Source organism: Echinops telfairi, unplaced genomic scaffold, assembly GCF_000313985.2.
Source record: "Echinops telfairi isolate 266 unplaced genomic scaffold, ASM31398v2 ScPeMD7_3533;HRSCAF=4204_0, whole genome shotgun sequence".
Lineage (NCBI taxonomy): Eukaryota > Metazoa > Chordata > Mammalia > Afrosoricida > Tenrecidae > Echinops > Echinops telfairi.
This window is the reverse complement of record NW_022107431.1, coordinates 83,343,741-83,354,910: the sequence shown is the minus strand read 5'-3', so window position 1 is coordinate 83,354,910 and position 11,170 is coordinate 83,343,741.

The following is an 11,170-nucleotide window of genomic DNA, read 5'->3' as shown; positions in this document are numbered from 1 at the left end:
TTACTGAACGAGAACATTAAAGAAAGACACCAGAGGACGGCTTCAACAGACACCTAGTAGGACCAGGCCCAGCTCAGGGATGGGTTGCCATGTTGGGGCAGTTGGGGTGGTGGTGAAGGAGGGCTTGTCTCATTCAGGGTACATTCCTGAGCCTCTCTCCCCATCAGCCTCTCTCCCGGAGCTTCTCTCCCCCATCAGCCCCGCTGTGGGCAAGCCTGGCCCACCAGCCAAGCAGCCAGCAGGGCCTCTGGGATGGTCCTTGTTGTGGCCCAGTGGCTTTCCCTCCATTTCTCTTCTCCTGGGCGGATTCTGTCTGAGCACCGGCTCTAACTTGTCCTGGGGATCTCCCGAGGGAGGAGAGAGAAGGGAAGGAGTCTGTCCTTCCACAGGAATCATGCTGGTGGCCTCCATTGATTTAATCACTGTAAAGGCAGCTTTGGCTTCCACCAACCCCCTCACCATCATGAATACTGACCTCTGGACTCCCGCTCGGCATCACTGATAAATATATTTTCTGACAAAGATAAAAAAGATAATCTCACAGAGAAGCTCATGAAGTTGTTGTCACAGTTGAGTGCTGGCTCCCCGTTACTCAGACAAGAATTGAGTAAACGGGAGGGGTCTCAGTGGGTGTCGGATCCTGTCTCTTCCAGCATGAGCCTGCCGCATGTCGGGCCTGGTTGGCATTCGAATCCTCTGAGAAAAGAAACCTTTGCCTGGTGACAAATAGACCCTAGCAGCAACAACCACCAAAGTGCTGGATTTTCAATCCGGAGGGAAAAAACAAACAACAAGTTGTATAGTGAGGGCTAGTGGCAGATGAAAGTCCCACAGCTCCACAGGCAGCAGATGGTACTGAATGAATGAGGTGGGGGCTCCGGGGAAGGAGAGTGGGATTGAAAGACATCATTAAAGAACAGAAGATGAGGCTTCTAGCAGTGACTGATTATACTGTAACTCTGTGTGAATCCGTCCTGTTCTCTCCTTCCCCCACTCTTGCTCAGGCCAAATATCCATCCATCCATGTATCCACTCATTTATGAGCAGTGTTTATTGAGCATTGCTGATCTGGCTCATACTGTTCAAGGCACTGAGGCATAGCAATGAATAAAACAAAGCATTTCACGTGTACACCAAAAACCTCATGGCTACCTAGTCGATTCCGGCTCGCAGTGACCCTAGAAGGCAGAGTAGAACCGCCCTAGTGGGTTTTCAGTCTTTACAGAGAGCTGAGTGGTTTTGAACTGCTGAGCTTTCAGTTAGCAGCCCAACTAGTAACCCGCGACGCCAAACAACCATGAGAGGAAGTGAGTAACAGGGAATGCCATTGTAAGTAGGATCATCAGGGAAGGCTCCCTGGATGGGGGAAATCTGGGCAGAGACCTGCCTGAAACAAGGGAGGGAACCCTGTGGGGGTGGGGAGAAGTGCAAAGACAAAGAGTCTGGGCCATCGCGTACTTGGCAAGTATAGGGAACAGAAAGAAGAGGGACCAGAGAAAGGCATGCGCGGTCTGAGCATAAGGAAGCAGGAGGAAAGTCAGCCGGTGCTGTCCGAGATGGAACCTTGGGTCAGATGCTTCAGGCCAGTGACAGGGACCCAGCTTCCCCATTCTCTGAGGACATGATTTCCAGACCACTGGAGGTGGGGTTGGGGTCTAACTAACGCCAAGTCCCTGCAATGCCAGGCACTGGGCTTTAACCCTGTCGACACTGAAAATGTGAGTGGATCAAACTATAAGCAAGAGCATTAGGTATACTATACCCAGCCATGAAAAACACCTCCGTACTCTTTTACTTAGAGATGTTGCCAATTCTCTTTACAAATACGCTTATCCTGGGCAATCAACCAATTCCATCTGCTACCATGAAAGATTGCTAAATTTTTCTTTCCATCTAACGGCTGATCTTGGAACTTGGAAGACAAATACTCCAGATAGTAAGTGGCCGGGGTGTCAGAAGGTGGGAGCAGTGGCAGCACCAGTCTATTTTGGTAATCATCTGGGCAGATTCCATAGATGTGTTTCTTGAACAATCCCCTTCGATGTTTAGGAAAACTGGGACAGGAATCAATGACCCGGGAAAAGCAGAGGGAAGATGGCACATATGGGTGGACGCACTCTCATTCCCAGTTTCTCTAAGTAGAAGTAGGAAGCGGCATTACTTAGTCTAGACATGTTGGGGGTCCATTTATAGTAAGGACGTTTTATTTTAAAACTACCCTTGTTCCTTTTAAAAGAAAGACATTTAAATGATGGGATTTCATCTTTTTTTCTTCCCCCCGGCACAAATGGCCTTTGACGCAAGGTGACATGAAGGCATTCTCTAACGGACATTGAGGGCTTTGTGACGGCAGCAGGGAAAGCCCCAGAAAAGAGAGACGCTTGCTGAAGGATACATGCCAGAGAGGGAAGGGTGGGCTCTGGTGGGGCCCAGGGAGGAAGGCAGAGTGAAGAAGATGAAGGAGACCTGGAAGTCACTATTATTTCAAGAGATGGCCCTGATAAGCTGATTGGAGCATGGTCAGTGACCTTTAACTGACTCGGGTTACAGTGCTGTCAGTCCTCAGTCATCACAAGGATGGTCTCATCCTTTGGAAAGACACAGAGTGTCCGAGTGGAGCTCCACGGAAACAAAGAAGGCCCTTCACTGTTTTGTATACGATTCATAAGGGTATCTAGGGCAACTCTGCCTTCTTGATGCATACCCTAGGTTGTACCAAATAGGATGCCGTGGTCTCTAATTGTAGCTGAAAATGAGGTTGGTGCTCACGTAGAGAGGATGGTTGGGGGAAGGGTTGGGGGAAGGCGGTGTGAGGAAGAAAGAGAAAGGAAATTGAGTGATTTTTCATTTCATCTCGACAATTTCACAGGGAGTTTATGATCTTCTCGCAAGTTTGTGTGGTAGTCTGCCAGTCTACGTTCTTGAATAGCATTTTAAAATAGTGCCTTCTTTTTTGTCTCTCTTCTGCCCAAGAAAAGATGCCATCTTAGTCTTATTTTAAACTCGTTTTCAATTGTCTGCTTTTATCATGCCATCAAGACCAAAAATATGTCCGTTTAATGAGAGAAGATGTTTAATTGCTTCAGAAGGTCCACATTTTCAAATATAAACATGTTTCTTTTTCTCCTTGGTCAATTTGGCGGCACAAAGCAACTTATTTGTGGCTGCTATTTGTCTCCACTCTTTCCCTTAATGGTAGGTTTCACAGCCTTTACATTCATGAAGCATTTCCTTCTGTCTGGAACAGATCCCTGCTCGGCTCTAATTGGAGGCCAGGGACTCTGTGGAGTTTGCTCACAGTTGTCTATTGAATGGACACACACTGAGAGTTTGTTTTGAAAACTCATTTCAGCCTTCTCTTTACTAGCGTAAACAATCCTGATCTCTTTAGTCTCCCTCCATGGCATTGTAATGCACTCACGATAATGTGCTCATCTATGAAATGAACTATATAATTCAACAATTTCAGGACTAGTTTAAGAAATACAATATGAAACTGATTTGATGCCATCCTATTGCTCCTTGCATTTGAACAAGGCTTTAACTCTACAAAGTGTTTTATAAACAATACCTCATTTTTTCCTCATAACCAACCTGAGGGGTGAATATTACTATCTTTTATAGATGAAGACACTGTACCTTGAGCCACACTGCCAGGAAGTGGGAAGGCAGAGATTTAAGCCTCCCTCTTCTGAGACAAAAATCAGAGGTAGTTCTACTACCCAATAACTGCCTCCTCCATGCAGTCCTGCACTTAGTGCAAAGGACATGATGAGATGACCACTTAGTACCCCATACACCTGCCTGCAGTGCTGAGAGAACAGTCTCAGGAAGGAAGTGGAAAGGAGTTGGGTAGGGTTGGGGTAGGTGGAGTGTTAAGTAGGGTTGGGGTAGGTAGAGAAGAATGCTGGACACCTTCTTGGTCGAAGTGGACAGTGGTAGGGTTCAGCCAGTTCGCACCAGTTAAGCAGAATCCATATCTAATTTGTTTGTGAGTTCGGCAAACTGGTTGTTAAAATAACGCTTGCAATCAGGGTTCTCTCTAAGGCAGGTGGCGAGGTCACAACCCAATTTGGAAATCACAAATGTACGTTCCTTCGTCTTTCTGAACACTCATCTGCACCACAGCATATTCCGAGTGCCTGTAGTAATGTTCATTCTGTCCAAAGGTATGCAAAATTAGATGGAACTATGCTTGCAATATTTATTCCATAAAAGTCTATGTACTTTTGATGAAATACTACATTTGTATTCCCGTGCACTTGTTACTTCAGAAAACAAACAAATAGCATCAAGAGAAAACATGCCAAGCGACCATGAAAAGAGGCTGAAGGATAACTCACCCCGCCAGTGACGCTCGGATCAAAACAAAGGCTCTGGCAAGTGAGGCCGCCAGTCAAGAAGCAATATGGAAATATCTTAAGTGACCATTTTATTCATTTATTTTTGGTCAGGCATTGTTTAATATTTGTTCATTAGTATTTTAAAACTCTTATAACAATCCAGTTTTGTACACCTCTTTTATTGTTCTGATTTAAGTATTCATTGTATGAAATAATAAACTACCTTTTGGTATATTGGGGGTTTTATACTTAAAACAGTCATTAAGGCAGTGAACCAGTTACTATCGGATTTGAATTCCCCCATTTAGGGACCCACCTAAGTGATCTTGAATCAGTTCTGAACCAATGCGCTGAGGTGCACCCACCTGTCAGTGCTAAACAGGCTTCAATGGAGTGTCCTAGGCTAAGATACATCGTGAAGCAAGCACTGATGAGCTGTTCCTGAAAACCGTCCAGGAAAACCCTCTGGGTCACCACGATTCAATCCACAGCTGAGGAGGAGGAGGGGGGCGGGGAGGCCAGGGCAGTTTTTTCATTGTGCTCAGGGTATCTCCCTACGTCAAGGGTCAGCTCAATGCAGCTCACTCCCAGGAGACGCCTAAGGGACGTCGTGTTGTGTAAGATGATTGCTATCCCTTCTCCTCGTAGAGGGCACCAGTAGACAAGTGATCAGGTTTCATGGTGAAGAATTTGGACTGTGGGACTCTCAGAGGCCTGGGTTTGAATTCTGATTTTACCACGTAGTAGCTCGGTGGCCCTGGACTCCTTAATCTTTGGAGTTCTTTTTTTTTTTCATCTGTAAAATGGGAAGCTTAAATGAAATCATGCATGCAAACACTAAACCTTAGCTACTAGAGCACTCAGAGAGTCGAATTGTCCCGTTTGGGTTTTCAAGACTTGAAATCTTTACAGGAGCAGACAGCCTCCTCTGTGTCAAAGTGGCTCATGGGTTTGAGCCACTGCCCCTGTGGTTAGCGGCCCAACTCCTAACTTCATTATACCACAGGGTACAACTCCGCAAACTGTCTTGCCAACTGAGTCTGAAGTTAGGCAATGCTTTGTCTATAATATATTCCTGCTCTAGCCTATTATGGTGCTGACAGGTAAGCATTGGACTGCTAACCACAAGGCAGGCAGTTCAAATCCGCCAGCTGGTGTGAGAGAAGAGTGCCTGCTCTGTCAAGAGTCACCGTCTCACAAACCACACAGAGGATCACTATGAGTTGTAACCCCCTTGCTGGCAGTGGGTTTTGATTTGACAACTTCGTCTAAATCCACTTGTTATATACATTTTGAAGATGTCATTTTAAGCTTTCTTCAGAGAAGGTTTAAAGATTTGAATACTCTTATCTCAATTCAGGAGCCCTGTGACGCACTAAGGAGCCTTGATGGCATCGTGGGTAATGTGTTGGACTACTAACCACAAGGTCCACAGTTTGAAACCATCAATCACTCTTCGGGAGGAAGATGAGGCAACCCTGTCCTATAGGGTGACTATGAATCAGAATCGACCCCATGATAATGAGTCTGCTTTGGTTTTGGTGGGGGTGGGGGGTGGGTGGTGTCACAGTGGTTAAGTGCTTGGCTGCCAAGGGAAAGTTGGTGGTTCAAATCCTCCCAGTCAGTCTGTGGGAGAAGGATGCAGCAGTCTGCTCCTGTAAACCCCACAGCCTTGCAGACTCTGTGGGACGGCTCTACTCTGTCTGATGGGCTTGCTATGAATGGAATCAACCCCATAGCAATGGGCTTTATCACACTTCATCTCTGTTAGGTTTGCCAGGTCTCTGGGGGACTTGGTAAATATTTGGACAAGATTTGGGTAATGTTAATCTAGACTCAAACACTGGGCATGTGTGTGTGCGTGGATGTGTGTGTGAGCGCATACATGAGTGCTCCTCTTTGAAACACAGAATCACCAACGAGTCCTCTCCATATGGCACAGCTGGAAACCCTGCCAAATTCCTTCTTTTCCAGATCAAATAATCCCAGTCCCATTTCATTGTGCTTTAAAAATTCAGAGTTATAAACAGCAAAATAAAACATTACAGGAAGCAAGAGCCACATTGGCAGGCACACATAGCAGCGCATCTTGGGAGATTTAGAGTCCAATTTTCCTAGAATCCGGGGAATAAATAAACAATCGCTGTGTTTATTTTCTCCCAGCATTAAAAACCTAGGAAGCAGAACTACAAACACCAACAGATATCTGAGTGCCGGTACCTCGCAGCAGCTCTGTGGATCCGAGAAGTAACTGGAGTTGTTGACCTGCCTGAAACGCACTCCAACTTCCCATTCACACAGGGCTTCAAACGTACACTGTGGATGGTCCCCCCACCCCCAACAAAGCTCACCTCCACTCAGAGATGACTGCGAGTGTTCATCATTCAAATCTAAGCTTCTGTTGCATTAAGTGCATCACATGTAAACCCACCCACTGACCTGGAACTGATTCTAACTCATAGCAACCCTAGACTTTACATTGACATTTAATTCTATAAGTTATGTGCTTATTTATGCAAAGCTCGGTTATATGACATTACTTAATATTCAAAGTATTCTTTCTTTCTTTCTTTCTTTTTTTTAACCATATACATTGACAAAGAGTGCCGGGATCCCATAGACAGTTAAGCACTTGACTGCTGGCCCAAAGGTGGGAGGTTCAAACAAGAACTCCTCCAGGAGACAGTCCTGGTGATTTGTTTCTGTCACCGTAGAGCGTCAGAAACCCTCCGGAGCAGGTCTTTTCTGCACCCGTGGAGTTGCCTTGCATGGGAACGGATTCAATGACAACGAACAACAACAAGCATTTAAAATATACCAGACGGGTTATAACGCTGATATAAAATTGGGAAGTTGTTTGAGGCTGAGTTTCTCAGTCAAAGCCTCCTCCTGACATCTGAGCCTTTCAGGAGGAACCTACAGGCTCCCAGGAGTGGCATGATGCCCGTGTCCTGCAAAGGCAGGGCCTGCCTTTATTGGCCTGATGCTTTGATGGCCTTTGATCAGGTCATTGTACCAGAGCAGCCAAGATATAAGGCAAGATGTGGCCTTTCAGTAACCTTCTTCTTCTTCTTCTTCTTCTTTTTTTTTTTTTGTGAGAGTAAGACAAGTTAATTGGGCTTGACAGTACAGATGACCCTTTCAAGTCAGGTAAAATGAGACTGGTGTGCTTATCACAGGTAGATAACCATTGATATCGCTTGTACTGTCTATGAGAAGAGAAAGGGGCTTGTTTGTTTTAAATGTTGGTCAAGGAAGGCAACAAAGATTCCTGGGGGTTGGTTGCCTGACTAGGTCCCTCTAAAGAGACAATGGTGTCATTTGATGGATTCGAGACCCATTGAAAGGTAGAAGTCACCCTCCTGGTGAGGTCTCATTATGATTGATAACCCTTCTTTGTTCTTTATTTGACACCATTGTCAAAGTTCAGATTTGAGGGACCGGGTGAGATTCTCTTTGGACCTCTCTTGAGAAAGCTATACTATTTTGGTAGTAATGGAAAGTCCTGGATACCCTCCAGTTGATCTTGTTTATATTTCATTAAGCAATTTGTTTTGTTTGCAATCTCTCCTGGGACTGGTTTTCCCTGTGTAGCACACAGATTCTCTTCAGGATTGGCAACTACGACCGTGCACATGCTCCCTGAGGAGATCACGTGGATCCGCTCTTCTCATCAGGGAAGGTCTCCAGAGTTAGAAGGTGACACCATCTCCTTCAATCCTCCAAAGAAATCCGAAGCGTCGCCAGCTGCTCTCGGAGAAGTAGAGATCCTTTTGGCGTCATCTGACTTGGATGCCCATCATTTTCTTTTCATCAGTGCTGGTGCAGTTCAGGTTTCAAAAGTTCAAAATCCAGAAAGAGAGAAAGGAGGGAAAGGTGGCGGCAGGGAGGGGGCTGGGAGGTAGAGCAGGGAGTCAAGGAAGAAGGAAGATCAATGGGCTGGTCCAGGGAGCTGTTTCAGAGGGAAGCCTGCAGTGGGTTCCTACTTCCTCATCAACACAGTCATGGTGTTAAAGGCATGGTCAATGCATGAATGGTGTGTCTTACATTAGTGAAATGAGATTGACAGATTTACCAGGAAATTCTAAATAAATCTGCGTTTTGTTGCCAGCACTAATGGAATTTCATGGTTGCTGTACTGGCAGGGATTCAGAAGCAAGGGCTCATCCTTTTATTATTCTAGGTTTTTTTAAACTGGCAGCATTCTTTTTGGAGGGCAACTCCACATTGCATGTCAAATGCCAGACAATAATCCTATTCCTAAGAATAAGTCTTATGGAAATGAACGATTCAAGGAAAGAAAAATGTATTAATTTATTGTACTTGGAAAGAGATATGCTTACAGCAGAGTTATACTCACTCTACAAAAACTGTAAGGAATCTAAATGTCCAATAATAAAGGATAACTTAATAATGATCTGTCATGCTATAGGATGTTGGGCTGCCACAAAAATATTATGGGTGATGGTTGAACGTGGACACTTTTTGTATGTTTTTCTGTATATGAAATCTAGGCTAGGTAAAACCATAGATTCAGTAACTGGATTCATGCTTTTATGAGGGTTTGGCAGGGGAGGTTGGGGCAAATGGAGAGCTAAAACCATGAGTACGAAAAAGAAGAAAAATGTCCAAAATTGATTGTGGTAAGATTGTACAAGTCTTCTTTTATTGAATTATATGATATGTCTACTATGTGATGATAAAATTGTCTAAAAAAATAAATGGATCAACAAATTCTGTATAAAAGACAAAATCGTGAAATAAATTTTGTGTATATTAAAAAGTTTTAAGTAGATAAAATTAAATTCCATGAGATTTAATTTTTTGTCATCTAAAATTTCTTGATATGGAATTTCAAAGCTTATTTAATCACAAATAATTTTGAGTGAAATGAATTCATTTAAATAAATCAAGGTGCACTTTCTTTTTTTTTTAAATCATTTTATTGGGGGCTCGTACAACTCTTATCACAATACATACATACATACATACATTGTGTCAAGCACATTTGTACATTTGTTGCCATCATCATTCTCAAAACATTTGCTTTCTAATTGAGCCCTTGATATCAGCTCCTCATTTTTCCCCTCCCTCCTTGCACCCCTTCCCTCACGAACCCTTGATATTTATAAATTATTATTATTTTGTCATATCTTACACTGTCCGACATCTCCCTTCACCCACTTTTCTGTTGTCCATCCCCCAGGGAGGGTATGTAGATCCCTGTGATCAGTTTCCCGTTTCTCCCTCACCTTCCCCATCCCCTCCTGGTATCGCTACTCTCATTATTGGTCCTGAAGTGTTCATCTGTCCTGGATTCCCTGTGTTTCCAGCTCTTATCTGTATCAGTGTACATCCTCTGGTCTAGCTGGACTTGTAAGGTAGAATTGGGATCATGATAGTGTGGGGGGTGGAGGTGGAAGGGAAGCATTTAGGAACTAGAGAAAAGTTGTATGTTTCATTATTGCTACACTGCACCCTGACTGGCTTGTCTCCTCCCCATGACCCTTCTGTAAGGGTGTATTAGTCTAGGTACTTTGGAGAAACAAATTCACAGCAACTCACGTATAAGAGAGAGTTTTATGCAAAGAAAATGTGCATCACGAAAACATCCCAACCCAATGCTGCCCAAGCCCACAAGTCCAACATTAACCCATACCCAACACCAGTCCACAAAGTCCTTCACCTCACAAAACAGAGGCGATGATGCCGACTGCAGGAGGAAAGCTTAGGCATGAACGTGTAAGCATCTCAGCACTGGCAGGGGTCTCCACATGGCTGCTCCAGCACCCAGGGCTGCATCGGGATAGATCCATGCGACTTCTCCTTGGGGATGTCTTGTAGGAAATCCATCTTGCAAGCTGAAGCAGGGAACTGCTAAAGCAGCTGCACCCGATGCAACCATCACAAAGCAAGAGACCCGAGAACTCGAAAGGCGAGGCTTCACCACCCATTTATCCCTCTGCCTTTCAACCAGCACCACATGTGATTATCGGCCAGGCTGGCACAATTAACTAACTCAAAGGGGATGTCCAGTTGCCTACAGATGGGCTTTGGGTCTCCACTCCACACTCCCCCTTATTCACAATGATATGATTTTTTGTTCTTTGATGCCTGATACTATTGCCACCTCGTGATCACATAAGCTGGTGTGTTTTTTCCATGTGGGCTTTTTTGCTTCTCAGAAGGTGTGCTTTCTTACGCCATTGTTAGAGAAGGTAATGCTAAGAATTACATTTAGTCTGGGCACTAGACATCATTCCATAGAAATTCTTCTGTTATCAACTGTTCTTTATGTGATGTAATTGATACATTTGAAAAGATTAAGCTATTAGAATAAGTGTCCACCCTTCAGGGAATAATATTTTTTTTTCATAATTCACAAATTCAATGGCCATAAATTCAATTCTAACTCATGGGGACCTTATGGGATAGAGTAGAATTACCTCTTTGGATTTCCAACTTTTACAGGAACATGAAAACTCATCTTTCTCCCATGGTGCAGCTGGTAGTATTAATTAGTGGATAAACCTTTTTCTCCAATCACCTTAAATTAAAAAAATTTAAAGCAAGAAGTGCAGAAATAATTTTCAATCACTTTTAAAATTAGTTTAAGAGTTTTAATGTTGTTCTAATTTAATAAACTAATAAGTGTACTATATATAGGTGTAATCTCATTTGCAAAGCAAAAATTAGTGTTTCAAAGTTCTGTCTGTGAGAAATGTACTTAGGTGAGGACATTTATTTACACTATTATTGTGTATGGAAGTCAGCCTCTCAATTTATCATGTTTTTTAATTACAGATGTTTTGCTTTTGCATCATTTA